We start from the raw sequence: 14203 nt of genomic DNA on the forward strand, positions 1-14203 counted from the left end.
TTTTTTGAGCCTGCAGATCTAATCTGCCTGTGATTCAGCTCTGCTCCGTTTTATCAGCGCTGACCTCTGGCAAGCGCAGAGGACTTTGTTTATCTTGGAGCCTCATAAAATTCATGACCACACTGCCCGTAAGGAGATCCCTCGTCCAACCTGTTGTCCCTCCACCTCTCGGCACCCCGCAGATAATACCTGCTCTGTGGCACCGACTGTGGCATCCCTCAACTGCTCCTTTACAAGTTTCCCTTTGCACGGAACAGCCAGGCTCTGACATCCCCTGTTCCGGCAGTGTGTCCCGTGCCAGGGCTGCCCGTCAGCACGAGGACATGCAGCTTCTCAACAGACCTTGGCGAGGCTTTTGGCACCCACAGTTGAACCAGGGAGCTTGGTTTGGGGCATGAAACCCTGGCTGCCTCCCCAGGCTCAAAGCCACCAGGCTGAGCAGACAGTGGTGGTTCCTGCTGGGGCCCTTTGCAGGTAGCTGCTGGGCTGATGCTATTTAAAATCCCCAATGACAAGCCATATCACAGGCCACCTAACTTGCAAAAGCATCATCTGGCCCTTAAACCTACCCTGCTGCACTTGTCCCTGAGTTATTAAAAAAAATGGGCAAATGCACTGAAATTAGGATGATCACAATTTGACCTTGGGTAAAGCCTGAGTTCCTGGCACCCTGCTAGGACAAGGGCCCATCTCTGCTGCCACAAAAAGAGCATTTTAGTGGGAGAAAAAAAGTCAGCTCAAGGAAGCGCAAGCACTAGCTAACCGTTCTGGAAATAGGGGTTAAGGGTGTCCAAAGGGCTGATTTTGGTGGTGTCTGCATTAAATGCACAGGCAGAGACAACACCCTGGTTTCCTCCTGTTTGCTAGTGCAGCTCCTTCGGACATGGAGAAGCCTCCAGGTCTGAAGTTCCAGGTTCGCCTGAAAAAAAGCTCCCCAAAATATATCTTCCCTTTTTCCAATGACTAAGTAATACAAGGGATGAGAGATCCATTCGTTCTCAGCATCCATAGCAGACAAGCAAAAGCAATCAGTTTGCCCAGTATTTCCTCCTTCCATTAATCACTTGGTCCCAAAGACAAACCCTGAGGTTGCTGTGCCACTTTAATAAGCTGCATTTGCCTAGATGGTTCTAAAAGGCTGATTGACACGTGGGACAAATTCTCATTTCCACTGAGAAGTAGTTTCCTTGAAATAGGGTAAGAAGCTGCTAAGAAGCTGTCATTGTCTTGTGCAACAGAAAGGGAAACTGGAATGGGTACAATAACTCATGTAACTCTATAAGGAAAAAACAAACAAAAAACACATAGAAGGTAAAGCATGCACCCACTCCAGGAAGGGGGAAAGAATCAAGTTCAGCCTAAAGACTATATTCCATCACAAAATAAATATATAAAGAATAAAAATCAGTATATTTGGGTAGTCACCAAGCAAGGAGAAAGGTTCCCCTTGGCAGAAGCACAGCCACAAGCCCAAACTCACTGCCAGCAGCAGCAAGGCCCATTCCAGGCCCCGCGCCGCCCGTCTCCCAGCCCGCCCAGGGGCAAGGGATCCCGCAAGCCAAGATGAAAAAAAAAGAAAGGCAGGCATGTCTGAGGCCTCGGATTAGGAAGAATAAGGCCATTTCTCAGCAAAGAATGGCAACATAAATAGAAAAAAGTAACATTACGCCCCAAGACGGAGCCCTTGCGCTTCAGGCCTGCCCCACAATGTGGCTATTGTCTTGCTGACAACTGGTAATTATCCCGCGACTGAAATACACTGCTATTCCCACCCTTGAACCGAGGGGATTTTGCCAGGCCAGCCCTCTGACATGAGCACAATCGGCATACCAGGAGGTTCAAAGGAGATAAGGGAGCTGGGACCGAAAAGGGCAGGGGTCTTTGCTTGGGAAACACCCTCTCCTCACCCCCTAAAGCGCTCCTGGTGCCCCAGACCTCTCAGATGTCGCTCATCTGGAGGAGGGGACAGGTACCTTGCAGTGTCCATCAGACCTCCTTAGATCCTCCAGCCCTGCTTTCCAAGCCCTGCTGCAAGAAGCTGGATCATGCACATTGCATTGTAACCCCCTCTTCCACCCTGGCCATCCCATGATGTCCTTGTCCCATCAGGGTGGCCAGGCACCTTCATGTGCGTGTGGATGGGCCAAGGCAAACACTGAACCTCTCCTTCCCCTCTCTCCCAGGCAGGAGAATTTGCCTCTGAGACGCAAAGCCACCCAGAAAGAGCCCTCCTGCCTCTGCGGCTGGTTTGCGCTGGCCACCGCCTATCCCCACAGCACATTCGCGAACCCAGCGCGTCAGAAGGCAGCTCCGGGGCAGCTGCCCTGCGCTGCCATCGGTGCACAGGACTGACAAGCGTTGGGGCAGAAAGGATGGAAAACACAGCTAGCAAAGGCTGAAGATGGCACCCACGCGAGCGCTATGGGCAGCCGGGCCGAGCAAACTCCAACTGCAGCAACCTGCGAGGAGGCAGCAGCAGCTATAAAAGCAGCCTTTTTTTTTTTTTTTTTTTTTTTTTTTTTTTTTTTTTACTCCCGTCAGCTTAGAGCAGGAGGGCAGGAAAGCCCAAGATGCCCAAAGGAGGGGAAGGCAGGCTAAAAAATGGGCAGGATCCATTTTCAGCCCTGACACCCAAAGGCTCCAGCTCTCCTCCAGTCCCAGAGGAAAAAAAAAAAAAAAAAAGACATCTGTCAGGCAATAATAATCCTAAATATATAATAATAATAATCATAAATATATATATTCAACTGCTGTCTCCCAGCTTGTCCAAGTTTACATGAGACATCCTTGCTCAGCCTGGCAGGGAAGGGACATGCCAAGTTGCACATTGGAGCAGACCCGCTCAAAGAGCAGATGAGAGAAACCCTTCCTAGCAGACCCACAAATCCAGGGCAGACAGAAAGATACCCCTGATATCAAAATGAGGAATTTTTTTGTTGTTTGTTTTTCCAAAGCCGCCTGGGTGACGCAGCGAGGAGCACGAGCCAGGGATGGACAGAAAAGGGCAAAGCTGAGACGGCGTCGGGGAATGCGACATTTTATTATGCTGCTCTTTGCATGGCCACCCTGTGCTTGCCAGGCCATCTCACCCCGACGCTGTATTCTGTGCATGTGAATTCACAAAAGTTTCCTCTAAAAGGGAGTCTCGTGGACCACCTCCTCCTGCAGCAACTCCAATTGAGCAAAAACACCAAAGTCCAAAAGCCCCCCGAGGCTGCTTTCGTGACAGGCAGTAAAACACAAGAGGTTTTGCAAAGCCTCCCCTCCCGGCTGCCAGCACTTCCCAACTCCAAAGCATGTTGCAATTCGGAGCGTAGCTAATCCAGGCTGCCGGGAGCGGGCAAAGTGCCCCTCGGCTGCCAAAGCGGCGTTCCCCGGCGAGACGGGGAAGCTGCCGAGTCAAATGAATCCATAAATAAAATCCAAAAAAAGAAAAAAGAAGCAAGCAAGCGAGCGGGAGGACTTCTCTACGGGACCCCATGCAAGTTGGAGCCTGTCGAGACTTTGCGGGGAACAATATCCCTTCTCCCGGCCCTGGAGCCCTGCCAGCAGTTTCTGCAGCCGGGCTTTAATTAAAACATGTGGCCGCTTGCAGCGCAGCGCCCCGGCAGCACGGGAAAGCGCCGACCTCAGCGCTTCCAACGCCCGCGCGGCTCTCCCCTCGGACTCGGCCACCGGTGACCAAAAAGCAGGAAAAAAAAAAATCCCAAAATCCTGGGATTTAATCTGGCACCAGCCCCTTCTCCAAGGGCTGACAAGGAAGCACGGCACTACATTGCCAATTTTGGGTTCGCCCGCGCGCGTCAGCAGCCTGGGAGCTGAGTGGGGAGTATCGGATGCAGCAAAATACGGATTTGGCTTTTTAAACTGTTTTTGGCGGGAGCTCTGGCAGGTCCAGCTCACTTCATCTGCAGTGACCAAATTAACACACTTTGGGCAGTGTTATGCTAAAGTGCCCGCTCTCCCAAGGGGCTCATGGAGCCTTCAGCATCCAGTCGAGAAGGAAGAGAAAAGAAGGAAGAGGGGGGGGAAAAAGAGAAAAAAGTCCCACTGGGGTTGGTTGCCTTTATGCATTCTTAACTTTTTCCGGGACAGCAGAGCCCAAATGGTAAAAGGAAAAAGCAAAGAATGGACCAAAAGGATCAGCTTGCACAGCTTGTGCACACCGGCACCTCCGAAAAGGAGGTGTGAGAAGGAAAGCGGGATAAAGTCCGGAAGGGACGGCAGGGAAAGCAAAGGAAGTACTTAAAAGATTAACATGGGACAATGTTATCAGCATGCAGCTGGGACTAGGCGGCTGAGCCAGCCTGCACGCAACACTTCTGCTCTCCTGGGCTGATCCTGGCAATATTTTGGAGAAAAGGAGGTAAAGGGAAGATTCGTGGGTTTGGAAAGGACTCAGCTCCAAAGCAGCCCAGAGGCTGAGGGACGCAAATGGAAAGCATGAGGTGCCCCGAGGCGAGGACCGGCTTGAGCCTGCTGCTGCTCCAGACCTATCCGTTCAGCACGAGTTGCGGGATCAGCCTTTCCGGATGCCAGCCCAGCACCCCATATAGAAAACCACCAAGAAACATCCTAAAGTCATAGAATCACAGAATGCCTAAGGTTGGAAGGGACCTCTAGAGGTCATCTAGTTCAACCCTGCTGCATACATAGGGTCACCTACGGCACATGGCACAGGACTGCGTCCAAGTGGGTTTTGAAGATCTCCAGAAAAGGAGAGTCTACAATCTCTCTTGGCAACCTGTTCCAGTGCTCTGTCATCCTCACTGTTAAGAAATTTTTCCTTAAGTTCCTGTGGAACTTTTGACGCTTTAGTTTCTGGCTGTTTCCTCTAGTTCTATCAGTGACCCCCACTGAAAAGAGGCCAGCACCATCCTCCTCAGAGGAAATGGGATTTTCCTCCTCCTTAGAGGATTCCATCCTCCTTGGGATTTTCCTCCTCCGCAGAAAAATCCCAAACCCCCAGATCAACATGAGCAAAACTCAGCCAAATGCCCAGAGCTGCCCTCAGACACATAGTGCTGCTGTGAAGGACCCTATCCATCAGTCCCACAGAAGTCCCACACAGAAAAGCGTGGCATCCTGGCTGACAGCTGGGATCCCATGGGGCTGCAGATTGCTAGAAGAGACCAACGGGGCCAGCGCAAGAGCTGACATGCTTCCCCCCGCCGACTTGTTTGTTAATTCCCAAGGAAAGGTGGGATTCAGCTCCAAGTGGTAGGCGAACACGAACATGGGTGTTTCCATATGCTCCAGGTGGCTTCATCCACTCCTACCCTCAGCAGACATGACTACAGTTATCCGTACCTGGAGAACCCCTTGCACCCTAAAGGAGATGCCTATGTTTGGATAGCCAAGTGGACCTCCAAGTTTTGCTGATCTGAGTCCACCTACACCACACGTTCAGGTCACTCGGACTCCTATGTCTGCGCATAGGGGTTCCTGTGCGATCAGGAATACTCTGTGTCTTCAGCTCATCTCCACCTGCCACTCCACAAGGCCGTAGATCTACTGCTCAGGGAAAACACAAGACCTCCTTCTCATTGCTGCTATTTTTACTAACTATGGCCGGTACTGAGTGCATCTCTGAACATGTGCCTCACAGGAAAGCCTCCTTGATGCTAGATCTGCAAAACATCTTGGATCTGCAAAACATCTTCGGGAAAACTCATAAGCACAACATGGTCACTGAGCGACTAAGCAGAAAAATTGAGTCATTTTTCCTGATTGCCCACAAGCTAAGAAATGTAGAGCTGTTACCTTGAAACACCACAAGCTGCTAGCGGTCATGGATACAATTTTTACTGGTATTAGCAAACCCGTGTTTCATCAAGATATGCCACATTAGCAACACCCCAAGGCAAGAGGGATACAGGTTGTTAAGAGCAGCCATTGCACACCAGCCTTCAAAGCATCCATGCAACCGTGTCAAGCCGGCAGACCATCAGGATGCAGGGAAGGCACTAGGAGATTTGCTTCTACTGCATGGTTGTATTTGTCTTGGCACGAGGATAGTCAGATCTGCAGTGACAGCGACTCCCCGCAAAGTCCCGCAGGGCCTTGTCTGCGCTGGCAGGACGTGGTGGAGCGAGCGGACTTTGCTCCGCTGTCTTCACGGGCAGCAGAGCATCTCCCCACCCCGCGCCGGAGCACGTCCCAGGCCGCGCGGGAGCCGTGCGCCACCTGACCCGGACCCGGGTTCGGATGCGCTTGGCGATCCACCCCTGCCACGCAAGGGCAGGGACAGGCTGCCGAAACACTGGGAGCCCCTTTTATCACCGGCAGCGTTGCAGGAGTCTCCCATGTTTCCCGGCCGCTCGGAGCGGCGCTAACCCCCCACCGCAGCAGATGTCTGCAGAGCCCCAGGGCATCCAACAGGCGCGGGGAGCACAGCTGTGCAGGCTCCCGGAGACACCTGCGCGGGGTGGCCTCGGCACAACCCTGTCTTGACCCTGCCCAGGCTCCCCGGGACAAGCACCGAGCCTGCCCGCGCAGCACGGCAGGCGTTCGGGCAGGGAACCATCGCCGTGGGACGGAGCAAGACCCAGCAAACACCCTTCCTGCGCCGCAGCATTAATCCCAGTTGCTAGGACACCCACTGAGGAAGAAATACAATACTTATGGATTAGTGTCTAGACTGCCTGACCTTTCTCTTGGTTTTCTAGGTAGGTAGGAGTGGGACAAAAATTGGGCCTGGGGCATTGATAGGGATGTTCAGTGAAAGAAAGTTGTCTGTAGCCCCTAAAAGATTCAAGGCTGGGGGCTGGGAGGAGAAGGGACATTCTTGCTGCTGAAAAAGCTATTTAAAGTACCTGATTCAGGGGGAGAAAGGATGTGCAAAAGAGAAATTCAGGCCTCGCAACCTACTGCCAAGCCCAGGGTTTGCCCAGCAACCCAGCCTGACAAAAGACTCTTTCATGAAAGGGGACAATGTCAACTCTACAATTAGCAGTGGAAAAGAAAAAGAGCTGAAAGAAGATTATTACCTCCAGTGTTGCCTTTGAGGACTAAAGGCCGATGGGCCCCTCTCAAACATTTTCATTAACTCTTTAGGCTGAGGCCAAGGAGGGAACGTGGGAAGCATCATGGCGCTTTAAGGCTGGCTGCGAACATCCACCCCAGCGCAGCTCTCGAAGCCCTAGGGAGATGTTCAGCAGAGGAGGCTCCTTCCTCAGCTCTGTGGGGCAGCAGCTTCCCAGGGCCACATGCTGGTTCTCCAGAGAGGGCACAGGGGCCAAGACTGAGGCCACCAGAGAAGAAGTCCCAACTTGGATCCTCTGGAAGCGCAGCAGTACCCATGAAGGTCTCACAAGGCTTCACGCTGGTAGAAGAGGAATCCCAGAGGTGGAGAGAAGCTTTAATCCTAGCTGGACAGATGGGTCAGAAGAATCCCCAGAGACAGATGGTCACTGCACACAGGGCATTTGAGCAGGGCTCCGCTCTGGAAGAGCCTACTTAAATCCTTCCCATATACCAGGAAAAACCTATCCTGCCCTAAACGCATTACCCTTCTCCTTTGTCCTCTTCCTCTATGCCCTGCCCCCCCCCCCCCCAAAAAAAATGCACGTAGGAGAGGCTCAGGACATGCATTTCTACTCTGAACCAACTCTTCACCAGAGCTTGACTAGCCAACGCTGTGTATAGGGTTGTGGTTGCAGCACCCATTCCCTCGAGCGCTGTTGGGTTACTTTGGCAGCAGCTGATGTCTTTGCACAAGATCCAATGTCAAATCAAACCCAGTGAGTAACAGTGCACCTGAAGGGACCAGGAGCAGCACAGCTGTCCCTCCCATGCCCTGTGTGGCCTGGGGAAGGCCTAGAGAACACCATGCCCTCCTGCACAAGAGGGTACTTTGTGCTGCAATGCCACTTCTCACACCTTTCCCTGGCAAACCTGCTGGTGACCCTCACCTGGCTATCGTGGCTGTCCACACACCTTGCCCTCCACCAGAAGACTGCCCTGCTGTCCCCAAAGGCCATCTCCTCCTCCCAAAAGGAGGCTCCGCTTCTGCCGCATCCAGTCTCCTCTCAGCCCTCTGACTGCTGTTGCCAATACCTTGGTTTTGACGATCTTCAAGCAGGATACAGAAACACTCTTGACAAATTGCCAAGAAGGGATAAGCAAGAGTTTGTCTGACACAAAGCCCATGTTCTTGCTGCTATAATCTCCAGAAAAACCCTGGGGACTCCCTACAAAATCAAGTGCTAACTGGGCATCAGAGAGAGGCACAAGGAGCAGAGTCTTTGGCTTGCTGACCATAAGGCACAAGTCTGCCCCAAGGCAGTGACAAGGCTCTCAGTGCCAAGTACAGCAGGGCATGGCAGAAAAACAAAAATACACAGAGTTCTCTTCAAAAAGAGGGAGGGTATTTCAGCTTGCAACTCCATCTCACAGGCTCGTGCCTTTGGCACTAGCACAAAGTGATCTACAGAGCCACTGACTCCACAAAAAGCTTTGGGAAGCAGCTTGCAGCGCTGGAGACTTTCTCCTGGCTATACGCGGGAAAAGGGACCGTTTGGTGAGCACAACTGTAGGATGAGCAACTTCCTTTGGCTGCACAGGGTGCCACAAGCCTTGCTGCTGCCTCCTCCTGCCTTGCTTCGCCAAACAAGGGACCATCCTGCACACAGAGCGCTGCGGACAGCTTGTCCCACACCATCAGGCACTACGGGCAGGGAGGATGCTGGAAGTAGCACCAGATCCCCGCTCCATGAGCCTTCGTAGCCTGCTGCAGCCCGACATGTCCATCTCCCCACCAGAAAGATGCAGGACATCATTATCAAATAACGTTTCATCTGACAGCATCCCAACTAACCAGTGGGGAAAAGTTGGGGAACTCCCCCCAGACGTTTATGCCAGTGCTTGCACCATCCTCTGGTTACAGCTGCTCCAGGGGCGCCGACAATAGCACCTTTGAGCTTATCTCCCAGCAGGATAACAAAGCGATAAGCTGGTAACCAAAGCAGGGCTGCCCACAACCGATACCCCAGAGGTGCAGATGGCTGCCGAGTCCAGGAGCCGTCCGGGCATGAGATACTTTGCCAGGGAAACAGCAGGGCTTTTCTCTTCCAAATACCTGGGGCGAAACCTAAAACCTCAGCGTTTCCAGCAAAGCTTTCCCTTTCAGCGCCTGCCTCGAGGAAAGCTGGGTGGCACCCAGGCCGAATGGATCATCCCTTAGTGCCTGTTGTTCCCCGAGCCGCGGGGCACAGCCAGAGCGAGCCGGGGTAAAGCACAGCTCAGGGGATTACTTGAAGTAAATCACCCAAGCGAAAATCTGGCCAGACAGCAAAGCTTGGGCCAGGCTGCCTCCATTGAGGAGCTTTAGCAGGAAAAGAGGCCAGTGTGAACAGTGTCACAGGACAGGCATGCCGTGGGGACAGCTCATGCCTATGCCAGGACAGGCCCCATGACCGCTGCTTTTCAGACGCGTCGTGGGGCTGCAGGCACTCACTGGCTGAGAGGTCACCCAAGGTGCCCCTGTGTCCAAAAGCTGCACTCGCTGGGCCTGGCTGTAGTACTGGGCTTGGTCCAGCATGGGCACAAAGACTTAACAGCAAGCCTAATACGTGGCACTGCCCTGAAAAGCAGCAGAAAGAACAACCACACACAGAAATGCAAGTTTTCTCCTCCATTTCCCCTGAACAAGGCTGCAGCAAGCTTTAGCTAACAGATCTGCAGCCATGCCTGGTGCACACCTTGCTAGGAGAAGACGGCATGCGATGTGCCCAAATGATGCACGTACCACCTCATTACAGCCTGGCTCGTTGGCATTTCAGCTCCAAGATGAAGGGCGGTTTTACGTTTGCTGCCACACAACCTCTGTGCCTGCGGGGTCCCTAATGGAGGGAAGGAGGGACACCAGCCATCAACACGACCTCTCTGGGGACACGTAAGAGAGGGTTGTTGGAGGAGCTGGGGGGCTCCTGCCTTCAGCCAGGAGCGGAGATGATGCCCTCGAGCTGTTGAGGATCTCTGGATTTGCAGAGATGCCTGGCAGCAGTTCCCTCTTGGACACCAGGCTTGCAACGTGAAACAGTCCTGCAGCGCCCCAGTAAAATATACTGTGAACAGAGCACCCACTAGCATGTTTCCTCCACTGTCAAAGCCCAAGTTACACCTTGGGGGCACTGGCTGATCCTGGGGAAGAGCAGGGGGAGGTGATGTCCGAACCCATTCTAAGAAATCCCACAAATGCTGAGGCTCTGGGGCTGCAGCAAGGCCTTGCAACACAAGGAAGGGCTCCAAGGCACTAGGGGAAGCAGCTGAATAGCAGAAAGCTCAATTCCTACATGACAGCAAGGATCAGAGCTGTGCCGAAGAGAAGGAGCAAAACCCTGCAGGCAGGGTCTGCTCTTGCAGCTTTCCTCTAACTTCTGGAGCATCATTGCTTTATGCTGGCACAGCACACAGAAAAGCCTTGGAGATGTCTCAGGATCAACAGGAGGGAGGGCTGGAAAAGCATTTGGAAAGTCCAGACAGGCGCTCAAAGGAGGGCTGAGCCGTGCGGCTGCGCTGGTGGCTCTGATCTGACTGGCTACACATACCCTGGGATGCCGGGTACCCAAAACCACCCAGAAGGACTTCTCAGATGTGTGTCAGAAGCAGGGAGCACCCACTGCCCCAGCACTCAGGGTCTCCTCGCCAGTCAGCATTCCCTCTGAGCGTTCATGTCCCCAGGATGGGGACCCCGGCCTTTCTGGAGAGTCTTTCAGAGCCAGAGAGAAAATAACATTCTGAAAAGGAGCCTTTCCCTCAGGAACAGCCCTGAGGAGCTGGCTGAGAACAAGACAAGTAGTAGTTTCACCTTGCCGAGATGCATAATACCCATGGGTAACCCACCCACGAGCCCTGCTTCATCCTGACAGGAACGAACAAACCACCAGGGTCTTAAATCATGACATCCAAGAGAAACAGACACCAAGTTGTCTCAAGGGATGGAGACCAGAAGGCAGCCATGGATCTGCACACCCACTTCACACAGTGCAGGTTGAAGCAGGAGAGATGCCAGCCCTTCAGGCAAAGACAGCGGCAAGGTGAGGGCATCTGTCTCGTGGACTCCATTCGGGGCATGGGAATATGCCTGGACAGCAAGGATTTGGGGATTAGGAATTTCAGGAACCAAAGACAAAGCAAATTTAGAGGACAGCAGAGGACCACAGGGCTGCATCCACCCCATGCCCTCCTCCTTGAGCAAGCAAATGCATACGTGAGCACAGGTCAACTCACACCCCCTTCGGGGTCCCCTCCTGGACCCTCATCCAGGCAGAGGCAGCAGAAAACACAAAACTTCCAGCAACGCCCGTCTTGGCAAGAGCGACGTTCCCACGTCGGCAGGGGGAAAAGAGGGGAAAAAAAGATCTTTTGGCACTCGTTGCATTTCCTGATCTTGCATTGCTACCTGTTTAATAATTAAAGCCTATCGCCAGCCAGAACAAATACACGGTCCCTTATTCCAACATTGTCAGCTGTATCAGCTGTCCGGGGGCAGCCAGCAGCAACAGGCAGCAAAACCCTGTGCATCAGACTGCGAATCAGACACAGCCTGCTTCCTTGGGAGAAATAGCTTCACACTCGGCTTCCTCAGCTGGGAACGTCCCAGGGTGGGGAGGACGGCAGACAGGGCTCCAGCTGACACGTCCACAGCACTACCGCAGTGACCAAGCGTTGCGTGTTTATCGGGGGTTATCAAAAAAGGTGACGTTTATCCTAAAGTCAACAGGCCCCAACTCAATTAAGTTACAGACTAACTAGCAGGGGAAGCGGGGGAAAAAAAAAAGAAACTTGTTTAACAGCAGCATTTACTTGAGGGGAGACAGGTGGCTTAACTGGCGAATTATAAAAATCAGAGAGAGCTTTAAGGGCCGTTGGGCTGACACCGAAAATACTAGATCAAGATTTATGTCAACGGCAACATTGTGAAGAACTCTGGGATGCTAACACAAGAAGTCCAAGCTAGAGAGTATATTTTCAGGTGCCCTCGCTGCTGTTTGCACCCCATGTTCCTATGTGCAAGAAGATGCCCGTAACCCGCAGACCAGGGCGATGCTTTTGCTCAAGGAAGTGGTCATACGCAAAAAATGCCTTTTGAAGAAAAGCTCTTCAAAGCCCTCAGCCCTAGGGGAAGAAACAAGCAGATCAAGCTTGGGAATAAAATAAAAATACAATAAAGCTCAATAATGACTAATTTCCTTGCAAAAAGAGCCGAGACACAATGCCAAAAAAAGCAATTTCAGAATTCCACAAAAGCACCCTTTTTAACTTAAGACTACCAGACACAAGATGTTCCAGGCCAGATGTTGCTTGCTGAGAAAGCCTTCGGCGGTGGAGACGCTCCTGCCAAACAGCAGGAAGCCGGGAGCACGGCTCATCTCAAGAGCGCTGCTCAAAAAGCAACCCCGTAACCTGCAGGACTTGGAGCCCTCGGCAACCCCGTTCCCAAGCTCAGGTCCTACCTGCCACTCACAAAATGAAAAACAGCCCCCAGCTGCCAAATCCTTCCTCAGTCTGGATCAGCTGCTGGTGGGGCAAAAGCCTTCGCAGCTCCAGCCCTCAGGAATGGTCCTCTAACACCCAACAGGTTTATTAGTTGCACCCATGCCTAAAATCCTTTGTTTGCGAGTTTTTCTTGGCTTGCCATCTCTTATGTGCCCAGGAGGGCTGGAAACCAAACCCAGAAGCAGAGCACATGCCAACACCTAATTACACCTGCAGAGTAACCAGCGCCGACACAAACCCTGGCAAATGCATGGGGCGCCGGGAAGGGAAACGTGCTGGTTTTGCCACTAATCTCCCGTCCTGCTCCAAAGGTGACTGTGCTCTTAGCAGGAAAAGAAAAACAAAACAAACAGACAAAAAAATCTGCAATCTTGCATCCTGTATCTAAATAGAACGAGCTTTCTGTTAAAGGCTTTTTGCTCATTACTAGGATTTAATAACAGAGCTGAGCTTTTGGCGAGGGGGACAGACTTACCAATGTCCAAACAATTTAATGCTCAGTCCAAATCTCTGTAAGTATCATATCAAGTGTGTTGACCACAGGAATTTCCTGGAAATCTTTGGTAAGTCATCCTGGCTGTGCACTCTTAAGGTTTTCCCACTATGGTGTCCTTCCATCTGCGCTCTTTGGCTGCTCCACCTTTCTTATGCTTTGGGCACTTTACTTCAACATTTGTCCTAAAGGCTTTCAACGTATATTACCACAACCCTGGAAGTCCTCATTAACTGCATAAATGTCCCAACCAGTTTTTAAATCCTGTTCAGCTCCTTGTTTCAATTACATCTCTGGCAACACTCTCTACGTTAATCAAGTATGATGCTAAAAGCCAAAACACGCACACGCACTGTGCTACTACACACATTCCTTTACCCACAGAGTCAGGGGATGGGACTTTCTCCTACTCCTTGATATTCAGGGATTTGGATGTAGCCAACACCTTTGCGGAGGCTGATATTTTCCATGCCATCATCCAGCTCTCCATGACTCCTCTGAGCACCAGCTCTCAGCAAGACCTCGCCCATCTTCCCAGACGGCGGCTACAGCTCTGCTGCTGCTGGCTGCCCAGGATTGAGGAATCCCAGGAAAAACCACACAACAATCACACTTGGGAAGCCAAAGGAAGAGCAAACCGGCTTGGCGGATCTGTGGGTGGGGTGGTTTGGGTGATGAACACAAACCTGTGAAAGGCTCCCACCTTCCCTCACTCCTGGGAGAGGAAATTAAGCTTCAGGGTGAAACAGAGGCCAGCAAAAGCTGCCTATTCATCATAGGAGATGCTGTCTCCAAACAGCCCCCCAAGCTGCATTCACAGCCAGAGGGATGCACGGCATGCTCGTGAAAACTGCTCTTCCTCAGCACATTCTCAAATGTCATCAGATATGCTGGAAGATCATTAAAATGCTTTATTAATCCCATACCTCTGAGCTGCTGATATACATCCGATATTTAATCCCAGATGTCTCCTTTAATGCTTTGAACTCTCTACTGAAATGCCAGAATTAATTCTTCTCTTGGTAAACTATCCAACTTCTGGAAGAGGCAGAGTGCACTCACTGGGACTGTTGTTTCAGAACTTAGACTATCATCTGTAGCAACTGCTACAAACCAGATCAGTCCAGGAGAGAAATATGCACTGTGTGCAAAGGAAAACAGCAGTTGGGGGAACAAAGCAGGAGAAATGAGGCGTAGGGAAGCTTTTGC

The sequence above is a fragment of the Tinamus guttatus genome, unplaced genomic scaffold, assembly GCF_059628265.1.
Source record: "Tinamus guttatus ecotype Peru unplaced genomic scaffold, ASM5962826v1 Tinamus_guttatus_pri_ptg000702l, whole genome shotgun sequence".
NCBI classification, from domain to species: domain Eukaryota; kingdom Metazoa; phylum Chordata; class Aves; order Tinamiformes; family Tinamidae; genus Tinamus; species Tinamus guttatus.